General features: G+C 42.0%; 1 protein-coding gene and 1 non-coding gene across 7 annotated transcripts in view; both read left to right on the forward strand.

The window, feature by feature from the left end:
* The first annotated feature begins 2,160 nt into the window (after positions 1 to 2,160).
* trnai-uau lies at positions 2,161 to 2,255 on the forward strand. The gene is made up of 2 exons: positions 2,161 to 2,198; positions 2,220 to 2,255. It is a non-coding gene; the product is annotated as a tRNA-Ile (tRNA).
* Positions 2,256 to 6,212: 3,957 nt separating this feature from the next.
* Positions 6,213 to 18,749, forward strand: part of LOC112224298 (protein phosphatase 1B) — a 31,429-nt gene continuing 18,892 nt past the window's right edge. For 2 of the 6 annotated variants that reach the window (XM_024387785.2, XM_024387786.2), the window contains exon 1: positions 6,213 to 6,554. The gene's annotated coding sequence lies outside the window, so the exon portion shown is untranslated. The remainder of the gene's footprint in view (positions 6,555 to 18,749) is intronic. The other 4 variants (XM_024387787.2, XM_042305993.1, XM_024387788.2 and 1 more) reach the window with 2 other exon arrangements.

The raw sequence follows: 18,749 nt of genomic DNA on the forward strand, positions 1-18,749 counted from the left end.
CTATTCAATAAAAGTGACTCCAAAATGACACAATACATTATTTACCATTGGGAGCAAAATACACAACCAAAACAAACAGCAAATGCATCCAACAAATTTGTAGTCACAAGCTTGATGAGTCATTGTGTGCTATGCGTATGGGACCAAATATTTAACTTTTTACTACTTTAATACACAAAGTGAATTTGTCCCAATACTTTAGTTCCCCTAAAATGGGTGGACTATGGACAAGAAGTGCTGTCATTTCTAAATGGTTAACCCAATATGGATGAAAATACCCTCTAATTAAAGCTGACAGTCTGCACTTTAACCTCGTGGTCATTGATTGATTTTTGAGTATAGAGCCAAAAGAAGAAAAAATGCTTCACTGTCCCAATAATTACGGAGGGCACTGTATATACAGTATAGCTCTCCTCCGTGTGTCAAAGAGATCTAACCAGATATCAACTAACCAAATCGGATCAACTAGATTTACAGGGATGGTTTGATCACAAACTAAATGGTTAAAGGGATTGTTATCATTTAAAAGGATAGCTGCATCATTCTGTAAGCCTACAGTTCCATGACACTGCGAACCTCTGAGGCAACAACATAGATATACGCTCCTCTCCCTCAGAGTCATTGTATATTACTATACCCATTGCGACACTGTACAGTCTAGCCACTCTATTTCTATGCTCTACCTAGCCCTGCTCTAGGTAGAATGCTTCCTCTTTGCTCAACAGAACCTGGGACTGTCATGACAGATCTAATCTGATTTGGCACCCTATTCTACTTTTGGCCAGAGCCGTCTGGTGCACTAGGGAATAGGGTGACTTTTAGGACATGTCTCCTGCAGCAGCATGCCTCAGGTCAAACCTCCTGATCAGCTGATCTTTGATTACTTCTCCACTATGTTTATGTTGGTGTTCCTGTACGTCACGTGTTCCTGTACGTCACGTGATTAAAAACAAAACACATTACAGATTTTTCTCTACTCGCCTCCTTTATGTTTCCTCGTCTCCTTTCCGTGTCTCTTTGTGTCCTTTCCTTCAGAGAGCCTGACGGTTGAATTCATTCAACTGTTCTATTCCCAGGGGTCAGTGTGTGTGTGTGTTTTGCAAATTCGTTACATATTGTACAAATTGTAATTAGTAACATATCATAAAAAATGAATGATAAATTAATACATACTATACGAAACGTAACATATTATACTATATTAGACTGTCTCGGATTTACTACACAATAATACGAAATGCTCTGAGACCACATTTGCCACAGGGATGTGTGTGTGAGTGTTGGTCTGTGTGCCTGAGAGAGAGAGAGAGAGAGAGAGAGAGAGAGAGAGAGAGAGAGAGAGAGAGAGAGAGAGAGAGAGAGAGAGAGAGAGAGAGAGAGAGAGAGAGAGAGAGAGAGAGAGAGAGAGAGAGAGAGAGAGAGAGAGAGAGAGAGAGAGAGAGAGAGAGAGAGAGAGAGAGAGAGGGTGGGCAGAGAGTGTTTGTATCTGACTAACTCCATTGTGACGGCCAGTGAAAGCTATAGACTACACAATGGGACACAGAGAGTTGGCCTACAATACATGATCTATTTTTCACAGAGGAATTTCAATAAGAACCTCACAACCACAGATGAATAAGGGAAATATGGTTAGCTATGAGAATAATCTTTGCCCCGGGATACTTGCAAATAAACAATAGCCTCATACAATACACAGAATTCACTCTGTCTCTACAGTCTGTTTAGTGTGTGTTGGCCTTGTGGTGATGGTTGGTCTCAGGGAGGAAGGCCCAAGGATGGCAGCAATGAGAACTGATTCAAGTCTGCGCCTCAGGTGTCAAGTTGGTCCCTGTTATTCCACAGATACTGAGATATTTAGGAAGAATTTTTCGAATATTATTAGCTAATTGTTCATGTTTGTAACTTTTATTTTCCATTAGCCTCGTATGTTATCTGACCCAACATTCTCCTGTATCCTCCTCTTTTTTCATTTTTCCTCTCCTCCCTTGTTCCTCCCTGCCAGTGATTTCACTGCATAACGTCGTAGTCGGTTATTGTCAGCCACACAATTAGCTGCAAGCTACTCGGTTGGATGTAGAAAAAAAGGAAAAAAGAAAAAGTCGTCTCCCTAATGAACAAACATGACATTCTTAAACGGTATTCCTAGTCGGCATCATCGGGGCTCCAGTGGCGCAATCGGTTAGCGCGCGGTACTTATACAGCAGTATTTCAGTTGAGCTATGCCGAGGTTGTGAGTTCGAGCCTCACCTGGAGCAGAGAATTTTTAACTGATCCCGCTTGACCGAACAGCGGAGAAGACAAATACAAAAGTTACAACCAATTAATTATATACACACAGGATCAATGACAAGGTGTGCTGTTTTGAATTCACCTAGCCTCCATCTTGGAACTCCCCAAGGAGTTGAGAAAAATATTTAGGGAACTTATAGAAAAGCATTTATTAATGTCTACATTCATTTTTCCTTACGTTTATGATATTACAGACACTTTAATGCTTACATTAAAAATAATATTATGTGAGCTAAACATAAACATATATAAAAGCATTTTCCTTAAATCATACTTTTTATAATGTTACTGTGGCCACTACCACAAAATAATACCTGTAATTGTGTCCTTGAAACATTTAATTGTGCAATTGAATTGCATATTTAACTTATATTTCTTGCGCAATACTGTAGATTTCCATTCATTCCTATGGAGACTGCTTCTTCTGAGCAGGGCTCTCTAATCCTGTTCAGCTAAGTACCCTCTTACATGTTTTCGCTCCAACCTCAGCTGTAACTAACCTGGTTCATATTATCAACCAGCTAATTATTAGAATCAGTTGCGCTAGATACATTTTGGAATGAAAATCTGTTGGTTGCTCTCCAGGAACCGGGTTGGAGAGCCTGTGAAGTGCTAATATGGCCGACCAGTGGCTTCAAAGTCTCTCATTGGCCAACACATAATATCAGCAATTCAGGGTTTATTGGTGCTTTCGAGACAACTGGAAACTCGGGAAAAAAATTGGTCAAATCATGTCAGTGATCTTGAGGTCGTAAAGTCGGATCTGAGAAAGATGTTTTTTCCGACTTGAAATTCCGAGTTGGGTGACCATTCAAAAATATTTTTCCCAGTCAGAATTATTTTTTCCCCAGTTGTTTTGAACGAGGCATAATACATAATTGATAACAATGGTGTCATCTCTGTATCTATGATGTTTTCAATGCCGAGTTCAAAACAACTTGGAACTCGAAAATCTCTGACTTCCGACTTCAGTGCACTCAAGACAATTGTGAACGAGCTGCAACGGTGAAAAATAGTTTTTTTACGTTAATCCAAGTCAGAATTCTAACTCGAGAACTCGGGCCTCTATAGCTCCGACCTGAGGATAACTGATTTTATGATTTGACCTCGTATTTTTCAGATTTCCCAGTTGTCTTGAACGCACCACAAGACAGCTGGGAACTCCGGAAAAAAACGAGGTAAAATCATTACATCAGTTGGAGCTCGAAAGATGCCCAACATTTTGCGTTGTGCGTGTTCAAGTAGTGCTTTAATAGCTGCTCAAGAGTACACCCTACTGGTAAACGAGCAACTGACTAGCAGAGGGTCTCTCTACCCGTTGGAAATATGTTAAAAGGTTTACTTAAAAGGTTGAAAGGAAACAATGTTTTGCTGTTGCAGATGTTAGTGACTTTTTCCATTGTGCATCTGTCGTAATGAAAGTACTGTATGAAACGACTGTTTCATAATCATAACAATGCAAAATGCGTGTGATCTGTACTTCTCCACCAGAGGGAAGCATATATCACAACCAGCCCCAATCCAGTCTTCCCAAATCTTTGTTCTTTGTCCATTTGCCACGGTATAGTAGCATCTTATTACATGCTACTTACATCTTATTTTAAATCAAATCAAATGTTATTGGTCACATACACGTGATTAGCAGATGTTATTGCAGGTGTAGCGAAATGCTTGTGCTTCTAGCTCCGACAGTGCAGTAATATCTAACAAGTAATATCTAACAAATTACACAACATATACCCAATACACACAAATCTAAGTAGCAATGAATTAAGACTATATACATATATGGACGAGCCTACTCATTCAAGGGTTTTTCTTTATTTTCACTATTTTCTACATTGTAGAATAATAGTGAAAACATCAACACATATGGAATCATGTAGTAACCAAAAAAAAAGTTCAACAAACCATAATATACTTCAGATTTTTGATTCTTCAAAGTAGCCACCCTTTGCCTTGATGACAGTTTTGCACACTCTTGGCACCGCCCACCACTAGAGGGATATCTTCAACCACCAACTTACCATCCTGAGACAAGGCCGAGTATAGCCCACAAAGATCTCCCCCACGGCACAACCCAAGGGATGTTTTTTAAAGTCAGTTAATTCGGGTAGTTAATTGAAATTCAATTGATGAAATGAAAACTGACCAGTAATTTCTATGAATACATTTAAATGAATGAATTAAAGATTCAGACTTTTGTGTTTCCATGGCTGAGGCCAGGGCCACCAAAAAAATATTGGAGCCAGGTGGGTGCAGGTTGCAATGTAAAGCTTACAGAACATTGTTTAAAGGGGCTAGCCACCAAGCAACTGTTAGACCTTTTACATATTTGTGACATTTCTATTACCAATGTTTCATTGTGCAATCAAATATGTGTATAAGAGTGTGTGTGTGTGTGTGTGTGTGTGTGTGTGTGTGTGTGTGTGTGTGTGTGTGTGTGTGTGTGTGTGTGTGTGTGTGTGTGTGTGTGTGTGTGTGTGTGTGTGTGTGTGTGTGTGTGTGTGTGTGTGTGTGTGTGCACGCACACGTGTGTGTGTGTAAACTCTGTAAAATGTGTTAACTGGGAATGAACAATAATAATATTGTAGTAATGATGTGACATAGATATCTGATATCTGGACTGAACATGAGACTGTAAATCTGTGTCCCTTACCTATCCTTCATTCTTCCCTCCCTCCCTCTCTTCCTCTTTCTTTCATCCGGCCAAGGACACAATCACTGATCACAGTTTATCAGTGCTCAGATTTCAGTGTGTGTGTGTGTGTCACACTATTTTCTCCCTGCAGATTAGACAGGACAGTTTTTAATTTAGGATTCTGATCCGCTGCTATAAGACTCTAAATCCCCTGAAGGGGCCAGAGCAACACAGCCCCTGACCCCGGTTTCTTTCTTACACACACACACACACACACACACACACACACACACACACACACACACACACACACACACACACACACACACACACACACACACACACACACACACACACCTAACCTCCAAGCTGACCAGAGCCTGCGTGTGTTTGTTCAGGGGGGTAAACTGAGATTGAACATCCTGAGAACAGAGAAAAATGATCAAATTCTACCCACGCTAATCCTGCATTTTAGCAAATGAAAATACCCACTCTACTCACTCACTCACCCAGGCCTGTGGCTGAGTGTCATAACGCTTGTTGGCCTCGGGGGAAAGCTGCTGTGATATCTGATGAGTTGTCCATTAATAAGACTGAGATTAATCCTGCTGAAAAACACAAAGAAACACTACATGAAAACAAGCTCCCCTGGTCTTACAAGGAGGAGCAATTGCTGATTATCACCCTAAAGACCCCAGACTGTCTGTCTGCACAATCTATTGTCGACCTCCCTCATCCTACTCCCCTATAACTCTTCTCTCCCTCTCCTTTCTCTTTGGGGCTCCTGGGTGGTGCAGTGGTCTAAGGCACTGCATTCTGGTATCATAAATAGCTGTGATTGGGAGTCCCATAGGGCAGTGCACAATTGGCCCAGTGCTGTCTGGGTTTGGCTGGTGTAGGCTGTCATTGTAAATAAGCTATTGTTTCTAAACTGACTTTCCAATATAAATTAAATGTTTTAAATGTATTTTCTGTCACTCCCTCTCCTATGTGTGTGTTAGGTGTTTTGAATCATCTAGTTGTAAATCTTTTGAAGTATGGGAAGATCACATCATTGTCTAAAACTAAAAACTCTTTTTTTTGTAACTGACTTTCAAGCCCTGAGCTCATCTGCTGATTTCGGGACATGCTATCGGGGAAAACGAGCGCACCTTTGCGAAACGTCAGACGGTTACACATTAACCAATGAAACGGCAGATTTGAACGGGGGCAGAGCTGATTGAAAGTGATTTCAACCAATCAATGTTAGCACCCTCGATAATTCTTGACCAATCACCGAACAAGTACCAAAAATAGCACCTCCTCTTGTTCAGCACCCAAAGGACGAAAGTGCGAGATTCGCCTGTGTTGTCTATTATAACCAATTCTTACTGTCCATATTTGTGTAGAAACGTACTGAACAGTTTTTTTTGTTGATGTGAGAAACCTATTTGGTGTCAAACATGCGTAAAAACCTACGCCATCCAAGCAGGGAACCGCCGAGAAAGGAATTATCGCCGCTCATCTGAGGCCAAACTCGCATATTTTGTTTTGTCAAGTAAGGAAACAAAACAATATATCACCACGACGATACCCACTAGTCAGGGACCTAAAAAACAACTACATTCGTTTTACAGTTGGAAACGTAAGTATAAATTAAGAGGCTTAGCTAGGGGGCAATCGTTGTGTTGGCTAGCTTGCTAACGTTAGCCTAGCATGGCCTATTCGCATTTAACTAGCTAACAACTGTAGCTGACGTTATCGTCACCAGTGATTGATTCTCGCATGAATTTGTGTGACGAATAGCAGCTAACGTTTAACCTTAGTTACATGCTTTTGACTGTCAACGTCGTCTAAAAGGTACATCACTTGTTTTCAAATGCTGTGCTTGGGCAGGGAAAAGTCATTATTTTGCCTACTATTTAGCTAAATAGCTAGCCGCTTATTTTTTTTAGGTGACACCTTTAACTAATGTCAGCTATCTAGGTAAATGTGGCGTTTGGTTTGTTGTCCGTTTTAACGCAACCAACAAAAATCAGTTTGTGGCAGAAATAATCGAATCTGATCAAGCGTAATATTAGCACAGTTAATTCTATAATCCAGTGGTTCCTAACCTTTTTCGGTTACTGTACATTTACCACCAACTGAATTCTGCTCTAGCCGAAGTATCCCTTCATGTTCTTTTTACCTGTAGTAAGCATATTGTCTCATGAGTCTTAAGTACTCGCTGTGGCTAGGCTAAGTACCCCCAGGGGTCCTAGTAGCCGGCTATATCGTTGTAGGGTTATTTTCCGTCGCCGCACACCAGAACGATGCACAACGCAGGGAGTCAAACCAACAGACTTGTCCCATTCACCTTGCCAGATAATACTGACCCTACCGGTATACCTACTTGTTTACACTGAGCTGTACTGAGGTCGGAACACAATCATGGTTACATGACGTAGAGCACACATACAGAGTAGTGACACTAGGTGCAATGATGTTAACTTAGACAGAACCTTGTCATTTACACATCCCTATCTTTATTACTCTAGGAGACTGATAGGTATATTTATTATTTAGAATATTCATGTTTAATTTAGTAAATTTTCTTAATGTACATGTTGTTTTTTTACATTTAAAATACTACTCATACTACAGAGCAAGCGGACAAGCTTAATATAACACCAATATTGGCTTTGTAGCATCTACAGATGAAACATAGGGTCTTAAAGGAGGCCTGGGTAAGGCCAACTTTGATTCATTTTTTTCTCAATTATGCTTTTACATACAGTGCACTCCACTTATATTGGCGCCCTTGGTAAATATGAGCAAAACAGGCTGCAAAAAAAAATGTCTTTGCTGTTTTTCCTCTTGGTCTTTCATTCCAAATATTCACAAAAAATCAAACTTTTTAATTGAAGTAAAATTATTGGGAAAAAATTAATGTGAAATAAATATTTTTCTCAAACGTGTGCCACAATTACTGGCACCCCTAGAAATTCTTATGAGTAAAATCTGTAGTATATTCCCATTCATATTTCATGTTTTTAAAGTCACTTGAGGGTTTAGGAATACTTAAGTGGTATGCCATGACTTCCTGTTTCACTGGGGTATAAATATGAGGTGACATACAGGCCAAGATCATCCATCACCATGGGAAAGACTTGAGAATACAATAATGATGTGCGACAAAGGTTGTTGAGCTGCACAAACCAGGAAATGGCTATGAAAAAATAGGTCAACATTTGAAAATGCCCATTTCCACTATCAGGGCAATAATTAAGAAGTTTAAAGCACCTGGAGATGTTAACAATCAGCCTGGAAGAGGACGTGTGTCTATACTGACCGCACGCACAGTGAGGAGGCTAGTTAGTGGCCAAAAAATATCCAGGGATCACAGCTGGAGAATTGCAGATGTTAGTTGGGTCTGGGGGTCAGAAAGTCTCAAACTACGATCAGACGCCACCTACGTAACCACAAGTTGTTTGGGAGGGTTGCCATAAAAAAGCCTTGGCTGTCATCAAACAACACTCAAGCACAGTTTGCCAAACGTTAATGGAACTTTCAATGGGACCGGGTTCTATGGTCAGATGAGACCAAAATTTAGCTTTTTGGAAACAAACACAGTAGTGGATTTGGCATAGACAGAAAGATATCCATGCAGAAAAGTACCTCACCACCACTGAAGTATGGTGGTTTATCTTCGCTGTGGGCCTGTTTTTCTTCCAAAGGACCTGGACAACTTGTTAGGATACATAATATCATGGACTCCAAGTACCAGCAGATATTAAATCAAAACCTGACTGCCTCTGCAAGGAAGCTTTAACTGGGCTTTGGTTGGATCTTCCAGCAGGACAATGAACCAAAGCACATCTCAACATAAACACAAAAATGGTTCACTGACCACAGAATCAAGGTTTTGCTTTGGCCATCCCAGTCCCCTGACCTGAACCCCATAGAAAACCTGAGCTGAAGAGGAGAGTCCACAAGCGTGGACCTCGGAATCTGAAGGATCTGGAGAGATTCTGTATGGAGGAATAGTCTCATCATAGTCCAACCTCATTACCCATTACAGGAGAAAACGGCTCTGAGTTATCTTGGCAAAGGCAGATTGCACAAAGTATTGAATGAAGGGGTGCCAATAATTGTGGCACACATATATTTGAGAAATATTTGTTTTATGTAAATTTATTTGTGTAAATTATTTTACTTTAAATAAAAGTTAGATTTTTGTGAATTTTTAATGAAAGATCAAGAGCCTGTTCTGCTCATGCAGTTGAAGTCGGAAGTTTACATATACTTAGGTTGGAGTCAATAAAACTCATTTTTCAACCACTCCACACATTTCTTGTTAACAAACTATAGTATTGGAAAGTCGGTTAGGGCATCTACTTTGTGCATGACACAAGTAATTTTTCCAACAATCGTTTACAGACCGATTATTTCACTTATAATTCACTGTATCACAATTCCAGTGGGTCAGAAGTTTACATACACTAAGTTGACTGTGCCTTTAAACAGCTTGGAAAATTCCAGAAAATGTCATGGATTTAGAAACGTCTGATAGGCTAATTGACATCATTTGAGTCAATTGGAGGTTCACCTGTGGCTGTATTTCAAGGCCTACCTTCAAAGTCAGTGCCTCTTTGCTTGACACCATGGAAATTCAAAAGAAAGAAATCAGCCAAAGTCTTAGAATTATTTTTTTCTAGACCTCCACAAGTCTGGTTCATCCTTGGGAGCAATTTCCAAACGCCTGAAGGTACCACGTTCATCTGTACAAACAATAGTACGCAAGTATAAATACCATGGGACCATTCAGCCGTCATACCGCTCAGGAAGGAGACACGTTCTGTCTCCTAGAGATGAACGTACTTTGGTGTGAAAAGTGCAAATCAATCCCAGTACAACAGCAAAGGACCTTGTGAAGATGCTGGAGGAAACGGGTACAAAAGTATCTATATTCACAGTAAAACAAGTCCAATATCGACATAACCAGAAAGGCCGCTCCGCAAAGAACAAGCCTCTGCTCCAAAACTGCTCCAAAACTGCCATAAAAAAGCCAGACTACGGTTTGCACATGGGGACAAAGATCATACTTTTTGGAGAAATGTCCTCTGGTCTGATGAAACAAAAATGGAACTGTTTGACCATAATGACCATCGTTATGCTTGGAGGAACAAGGGTGAGGCTTGCAAGCCGAAGAACACCATCCCAACTGTGAAGCACGGGGGTGGCAGCATCATGTTGTGGGGGTGCTTTGCTGCAAAAGGGACTGGTGCACTTCACAAAATAGATGGCATCATGAGCAAGGAAAATTATGTGGATATATTGAAACAACATCTCAAAATATCAGTCATGAAGTTAAAGCTTGATCACAAATGGGTCTTCCAAATGGACAATGACCCCAAGCATACTTCCAAAGTTGTCTCAAAATGGCTTAAGGACAACAATGTCAAGGTATTGGAGTGGCCATCACAAAGCCCTGACCTCAATCCTATAGAATATTTGTGGGTAGAACTGAGGTGTGTGCGAGCCAGGAGGCCTACAAACCTGACTCAGTTACACCAGCTCTGTCAAGAGGAATGGGCCAAAATTCACCCAACTTATTGTCGGAAGCTTGTGGAAGGCTGCCAGAAATGTTTGACCCAAGTTAAACAATTTAAAGGCAATGCTACCAAATACTAATTGAGTGTATGTAAACTTCTGACCCACTGGGAATGTGATGAAAGAAATAAAAGCTGAAATAAATCACTCTACTATTATTCTGACATTTTCACATTGTTAAAATAAAGTGGTGATCCTAACTGACCTAAGACAGGGAATTTTTACTAGGATTAGATGTCAGAAATTGTGAAACTGAGTTTTTACATCTATTTGCCTAAGGCGTATGTAAACTTCCGACTTCAACTATATTTACCAAGGGTGCCAATATTAGTGGAGGGCACTGTACAAATGTCAAAATATGTCAACAATCCTTCCTCCAAAAGACTATTGTATGGATTACATTTTGTGAAAGTCCCCTAAATAATTTTGTTGTCTGGGTTTCACGAGGAGTCACTCGTAGGGAGAAGACGGACCAGGAGAGTAGGGCTGTGAATTGCCAGGGACCTCACGATATGATCATGATACTTTAGTGCATTTTTATTTTATATATATATTTTTTTACACCTATTGCGATTCTCATGATTTTACACTGAACAAAACTATAAACGCAACATTTTGAAGATTTTATACTGAGTTACAGTTCATGTAAGGAAATCGATAATTAAAAAAAATTCAATATGCCCAATCTATGGATTTCACATGACTGGGATACAAATATGCTACTGTTGGTCATAGAATACCACAAAGTATGGGCGTGGATCAGAAAACCGGTCAGTGTCTTGTGCTACCACTGTTTGCCTCATGCAACGTGACACATCTCATTTGCATAGTGTTGATCAGGCTGATTGTGGCCTGTGGAATATCGTCCCACTCTTCAATGGCTGTGCAAAGATTGCTGGATATTGGCGGGAACTGGGACATGCTGTCGTACATGTCAATCCAGAGCACCACAAACATTCTCAATGGGTGACATGTCTGCTGAGTATGCAGGCCATGGAAGAACTGGGACATTTTCACATTCCAGGAGTTGTGTTCAGATCCTTGTGACATGGTTGTGCATTATCATGCTGAAACATGAGGTGATGGTGGTGGGTGAATGGCATGACAATGGGCCTCAGGTTCTCGTCATGGCATCTCTGTGGCCATCGAAGGTGAGCAATTTCCCACTGATCCCGCAGGGGAAGAAGCTGGATGCATTTCACTACACCCGCAGTAACATCTGCTAAAGATGTGGCCAATAAAATAAGATTTGATGTGAAGGACCTGGGCTGGCGTGGTGACACGTGGTCTGCGGTTCTGAGGCTGGTTGGACGTACTGCCCAATTCCCTAAACCGCGTGATCATTACACAGGTGCGCCTTGTGCTGGTGACAAAAGGCCACCAAAATGTGCAGTTGTGTCACAACATAATGCCACAGATGTCTCAAGTTGAGGAAGTGGGCATTTGGCATGCTGACTGCAGGAATGTCCACCAGAGGTGTTGCCAGAGAATTTTATGTTAATTTCTGTACCATAGGTTTAATCAGTTTCTTGATATGCCACGCCTGTCAGGTTATTGGATAATCTTAGTAGAGGAGAAATGCTTACAGGGATGTAAACGAATTCGAGCAAAATAATCTTTTTGTGCGTATGGCACACTTCTGGATCTTTTGTTTCGGCTCATGAAACATGGGACCAACATTACATGTTGAGTTTTCTATTTTTTTCAGTGTATGTGTTGCGATTTCGATGCTCCAAAGATATTTCTGCTGCAGATGGATGAGGGAGCAATGAGAGAAATTAGTTTTGATCAGTCATGGAAATAAATGCAAAAAAAAATTGGCTCCCTATTTAGAAAGATGGAGAACAAGCTATGACATTTGATACAGTTAACTAGATCTCTTTCTCCCATCACTGAGGGATTGAGGGAAGTGGAGTGCGAGGCTGAGTGGTTCAGTACAGGGGCGTGTTCAGATAGTGTGACAGGTTTGCTTCTGTGCATCTCCTTGCCCCAATCGTCACCCACGAAGCGTCGTTACCTATTGCTCCACAAAAGCCTAGTAAAGCCTTTGCATAGCAAAGGAAACAACTACTTCAAGTTTTCAGAGCGGGTGATGTCACTGATTTAAATGCTACTAGCGCGCACTGCTAACTGGCTAGCCATTTCACAGCGGTTACATCTGCACAAAAATATTTTCGAACAAGACTTCGTATTTCTTATTGGATAGGTAACAATACTTGTTTTCTCCCCTGGTCCTGGATACCTACAGTTTCAGCAGGCTTTAGTTCCAGCCCAGCACTAACAGGTGTGATTTTAAACTAATCAATTCATCAAGATCTCTGTTAGCTATATCAGGTGTGCTGGGATGTCGATCTGAATGGACTGGATAGGTTTCCACCCATTTTGAGGGCAAGCTGAACCAATTGTCTTAATGCTTACAAATCCAATCATCCTACCTAATGATTATCATATGTTTGTTACATTTATCCAGTCTTTTTTGTTTAGTTGCTACGGTTTGAGGAGTTGATTTGGGACAGCTACGTCCGCTACAGTTCTATGTCAAATAAAACGTTGAATGTGGCACTGTCATAGGATGCCACCTTTCCAACAAGTTAATCAAATGTCAACAGTAAATGCTGTTATTGTGAAGTGGAAAAGTCTAGGAGCAAAAACGTCTCGGCCACACAAGCTCATAGAACGGGACCGGCGAGTGCTGGAGTGCGTAGCTCCTAAAAAATTGCCTGTCCTCGGTTATAACACTCCCTACCAAGTTCCAAACTGCCTCTGGAAGCAACGTCAGCATATGAACCGCCAAAGAACACAAGCCTAAGATCACCATGCGCAATCCAAAGTTTTGGCTGGGGTGGTGTAAATCTCGCCGCCTCTGGAGCAGTGGGAAGTGATGAACCACGCTTTACCATCTGGCAGTCCGACAATCGAATCTGGGTTTGGCGGATGCCAGGAAAACGCTACCTGCCCCAATGCGTAGTGCCAACTCTAAAGTTTGGTGAAGGAGGAATAATGTTCTGGGGCTGTTTCATGGTTCAGGCTTGGTCCCTTGGTTCCAGTGAAGGGTAATCTTAACGCTACAGCATACAATGACATTCTTTGTGGCAACAGTTTGGGGAAGGCCCTTTCCTATTTCAGCTTGACAATGCCCCTGTGCACAAAGGAAGCTCCATCCATACAGAAATGGTTTGTCGAGATCGGTGTGGAAGAACTTGAATGGCCTGCACAGAGCCCTGACCTCAACCCCATCGAACACCTTTGGAATGAATTGGAATGCCGACTGCGAGCCAGGCCTAATAGCCCAACATCAGCACCCGAACTCACTAATGCTCTTGTTGAATTGAAGCAAGTCCCCACAGCAATGTTCCAACATCTAGTTGAAAGCCTTCCCAGTAGAGTGGAGGCTGTTATAGCAGCAAACGGGGGACCAACTCCATATTAATACCCATAATTTTGGAATGAGATGTTCGACGAGCAGGTGTCCACATACTTTTGGTCATGTAGTGTAATTAGCACGTTATCGCAGGTGCAGCGAAATGCATATGTTTCTAGCGCCGACAGTGCAGTGTTTACCTACCAATACACACAAATCCCCAAAAATGCTTTCTGAAAAAATATCAGAAAGAGCAATCTCCAGAAATGATCAAATGACAACCCTGTTTGTAAACCTTTTAAATATCAATCTCAACTGTATCTTTTCCAGTGATGAAGACATGACTGTCTCATGGTGGGGTATGGAAAAGTCACTTTCTGAGCACTTATACAATGGGGAAATATTTATGGAAGGTTTTGATCAAATCAAAAGGGGTTCTGTCAAATGATTGAATTCAAATAGGTTGTAATGTCACATGCACAAGTACAGAAAAATTCCTTTCTTGCAAGCCTAATGGAATCCTCTAAATGGATCTGTGAACAGTTGGAAAAGTGACGTATGTTTGTGACCACAGAGCTGTACTCTGCGCTCATTAGAGTTATGTAATCACTGGCCTCCACTTCCCTCTGCAGAGCCAGTGGTTCTTGACAACCACGTGTGGCTGTGGGAGATCTGAGTCCTGGTTTCGGCTTGTGGTTTTAAGTTGGGTGACATCAGTTTCGAGGGTTGAGTGGTCGAGAGTCTGTGGTTTTGTCCCTGAGCTGGGGTGTATGTGTCTCAATAACACCTATGTCTGTGTGTGTGTGTAGCAGTCCATCCAAATGCCACTGGAGAATAAAGGGGATACTAAGAAGGAAGCTGGAGCTTTGTGATTCCCTGCCATTTCAGGCTGGGCAATGTAACTAGTTCCTCCTCGAACACGCACACACACACACACACTGCTCCCATTTTTTTTTGAGAGAGTGTGTGAGGTAGCTGAATGAAGCCTAGACTGCATGTTTGGTTGCTAGGCAACAGTAGTGAGTTTGTTTTATTTTAGAGTTGTACTGCCTAACATGACAGACGTTCTGTACAAACACACACACACACACACACACATTGATATAGACCCAGTCGGTATTAGATAGAATATCGCTGCCCACCTGTGGGGGAAAACAACCTGTGTTACCTAGGTTACCCCATTGGCTAGTAGCCAATTGAGTGAATGCTACCAACAACACAAACAGACTGTACAGCTACAAGTAGTGAGTGGAGTTACAAACGGACTGTACTAAACAAGTTAAATGTCTTGCATGTGAGAATGTTTTCCACACACATAGAGCTACGTGTAGCCTACTTAGGCATGGGAAAGTGGGAACACGGTGTCTAACAGCCTGAAGCCACAGGGCTCTTCTCACAGGCTCTATTTCCTTACCTGGGAGCATTGTGAAACAGAAGTCAGGATTTTTGACCTGGCTACATGTACAGTACCAGTCCAAGGTTTGGACATGCCTACTCATTCAAGGGTTTTTCTTTATTTTTACTATTCATTGTAGAATAATAGTGCAGACATCAAAACTTTGAAATAATAACCATGAATAATTAAACAAACAAAAAAACTTGAATGAGTAGGTGTGTCAACTTTTAACTGGCACAGTTCATTGAACAACACAGCAGCTTTTCGGCATGTTTTGTTGATTCTGTATAGCAAAAATTGTACGTCTAAGTTGGCTCCTTTTTAAATGGGGCTCAATTGGAAATAATGTTTGTTTTGTCCAATTTGTGGGCTTAGTTGGTGAATTCTTTATTACGTGGATATCGACTCTGAGTATAGGGACGAAGGGGTAGCCTAGTCTTAGAAGGAGTGATGGGGGCTCGTAGAGGGACGGGGATAGTTGGGGGAGTGATGGGGAATAGGAGGGGTCGCCAGGAGGGGTAGGAGGGGTCGGGGGCTAGTAGGAGGGGGGGCTAGTAGGAGGGGTCGGGGGCTAGTAGGAGGGGTCGGGGCTAGTAGGAGGGGTCGGGGCTAGTAGGAGGGGTCGGGGGCTAGTAGGAGGGGTCGGGGGCTAGTAGGAGGAGGGGTCGGGGGCTAGTAGAAGGAGGGGTCGGGGGCTCGTAGAAGGAGGGGTCGGGGGCTCGTAGAAGGAGGGGTCGGGGGCTCGTAGAAGGAGTGATGGGGGCTCGTAGAAGGAGTGATGGGGGCTCGTAGAAGGAGTGATGGGGGCTGATGGGGGCTAAGGAGTGATGGGGGCTAGTAGAAGGAGTGATGGGGGCTAGTAGAAGGAGTGATGGGGGCTAGTAGAAGGAGTGATGGGGGCTAGTAGAAGGAGTGATGATGGGGGATGGGGGCTAGTAGAAGGAGTGATGGGGGCTAGTAGAAGGAGTGATGGGGGCTAGTAGAAGGAGTAGGAGGGGTCGGGGTCTCGTAGAAGGAGTGATGGGGGCTAGTAGAAGGAGTGATGGGGGCTAGTAGAAGGAGTAGGAGGTGTAGGGGTCTCAGAGAAGTGTGATGGGGGCTAGTAGAAGGAGTGATGGGGGCTAGTAGAAGGAGTGATAGGGGGCTAGTAGAAGGAGTGATAGGGGGCTAGTAGAAGGAGTGATAGGGGGCTAGTAGAAGGAGTGATAGGGGGCTAGTAGAAGGAGTGATAGGGGGCTAGTAGAGGTATGAATGGAGTGTCTTTCCCACCTTGAGCTTGAAACCCAAACCACACACTATTAATAGACTGTGTTTTTACAGAGCATCATGACTTGTGTACTCCCCACTGGCTCTCACCCACCCGCACGCACACACACACTCTCATTCTTCCGAGGCCAGCTGGGGAGTCATTCTTTGTGCCTGCCAACCTTTTTTTGGGCACATGCCTGTCGTGCCATGTGTGTCTGTGTGCTCACGATTTAGGGCTGGTCGATATGGCATATAAATCTTTTTCTTTTTTTTTCAAACTTAATATCTCAGTTTTATTTTTGTCTATAAGCTTTATTGCACAGTTTTTAAAGGTCAATAGACTGCATTTTCAAGCAGTCAGCAATCTAATGAATTCAGGGCTGTGTAATTATACCTAGGCTACATATAGGCCTTCCACAACCATAAGACCCACTAATAATTGTATCAAAATGCGTTTACCTGTTTTTTTTGTAATCACTGATCTGGCTTTCAAGTCTCTCTGAAAATGTCCTTTTTGTTACAACTTTAGCCAGAACCATGCGTAATTCAATAATAATGACCAACTTCTTATAGCAGGCATTTCGGAAATCAACGAATATCTCAGAAACAATCTCCAGCACAAGCCTATGTTCTAGTGAGTAGCCAACTAATCTTTATTTCAAGTCGAGTTAACTTACAAATAGATCCAAGTTGACAAGGCAAAACAGATGAACTGTTATGAACACACCCTCCTGTCCGACTCCAGCTTTTTGAAATTTGAACAGCATGCTAGCCTGTCCACTTTGCTTAGATGTTGAAATCAATAAATGCATATTTTTATATTCATTGCAAATGTATAAAACACAAACTAGAAAGCCAGAAAATAAGTCTATGGCTATAATCCTGCTGGCGATACGTGGCACTGCACTGCCGCGCTCAACAATCGTAGAATACTTTTCCCAGAATCAACGTTCATGGATACTCCAGTGTTAGTAGGGTCTGCTCTGCGCTAACATTCTCATCCTATTACAGTAAAATAATATCTTTGTTTCATTGTCTACATGACCTATTCCGATGGACCAAACCTCAAATGCAAATACCGAGATGAAACGGCTTTTCAGAGAAGAAGAAGTGATCTTTTATCTCTTATGAGTGGCAGGGGAAGTGGCTTGGCGTGTGTGAGAATGGGAAGGTACACACAGCACAGGACGAACGAATGAGACGAGTCAAAAAATACATAAATGCTCCATGAAAAACACTTTTTTTTTCTTGTGATACAGGCATTTGGAATTTTGTGCTAAAACAAAAATGAGATTTAATCAAATTAATTCAATACAGTGCCTTCAGAAAGTGTTAATACCCCACACATGTTGTTACAGCCTGAATTTAAAATGGATTAAATAGATTTTTTTCTCTCACCCCTCTATACACAATACCCAATAATGACAAAGTGAAAACTTGTATTTTGTTTATTTTTTAAATAAAATACTTAAATCTAATTTACATAAGTATGCACACCCCTGAGTCAATACTTTGTAGAAACATCTTTGGCAGTGATTACAGCTGTGAGTCTTTCTGGGTAAGAGCTTTCCACCTAAAAAAATATTTTCAAAATTCTTCAAGCTCTGTCAAATTGCTTGTTGATCATTGCTAAACAACCATTTTCAGGTATTGTTATAGAATTTCTAGTAGATGTAAGTCTGAACTGTAACTCGGCCACTCGGAAACATTCACTGTTTTCTTGGTAAGCAACTCCAGTGTTGTCTAGCTAGCCCCACATCTTTTTCTGTTGGGTTTATCGGCAGTTGGCTTCCAACTTTCTGATGCGTTGCCACCACCTACTGTACTAGAGTGCCCCCACCTCCCACCTGTACAGGAGTTCTAGCATACAAATTGACCAATAGATGTATAAAGAGGGGTTCCTGCAGATGCAGGAATGTCCACAAGCAGGAATGCTCCAAATTGCAGTCCTCAGTTGCATCTTTCTCAAGCAGATCATGCAAGCCCAGTAGTGTGTAATTTAGACCCACAGTTCGGGGTGTTCAAGGCGTGTGGGCATTCCTGCTAGCACCCAGTGTTCGCTAATGCCTGCCGAACACCTACCCTGGCCGTCGTTAACAGAACTGCGGGAAAACAGTGCCCGGCAGGCGGGGGGCAAAGTGCACAGTCTACAAGTGTGCTAGCTAGCTACGTGTCTTGCCTGCTGTGTACCGGAGTTCTTGCACAGCGTGTCCACATGCCGCTCCAGAGCCTGTTCTCTTCTT

The sequence above is a fragment of the Oncorhynchus tshawytscha genome, linkage group LG25 (genome assembly GCF_018296145.1).
Source record: "Oncorhynchus tshawytscha isolate Ot180627B linkage group LG25, Otsh_v2.0, whole genome shotgun sequence".
In the NCBI taxonomy this organism is placed as follows: domain Eukaryota; kingdom Metazoa; phylum Chordata; class Actinopteri; order Salmoniformes; family Salmonidae; genus Oncorhynchus; species Oncorhynchus tshawytscha.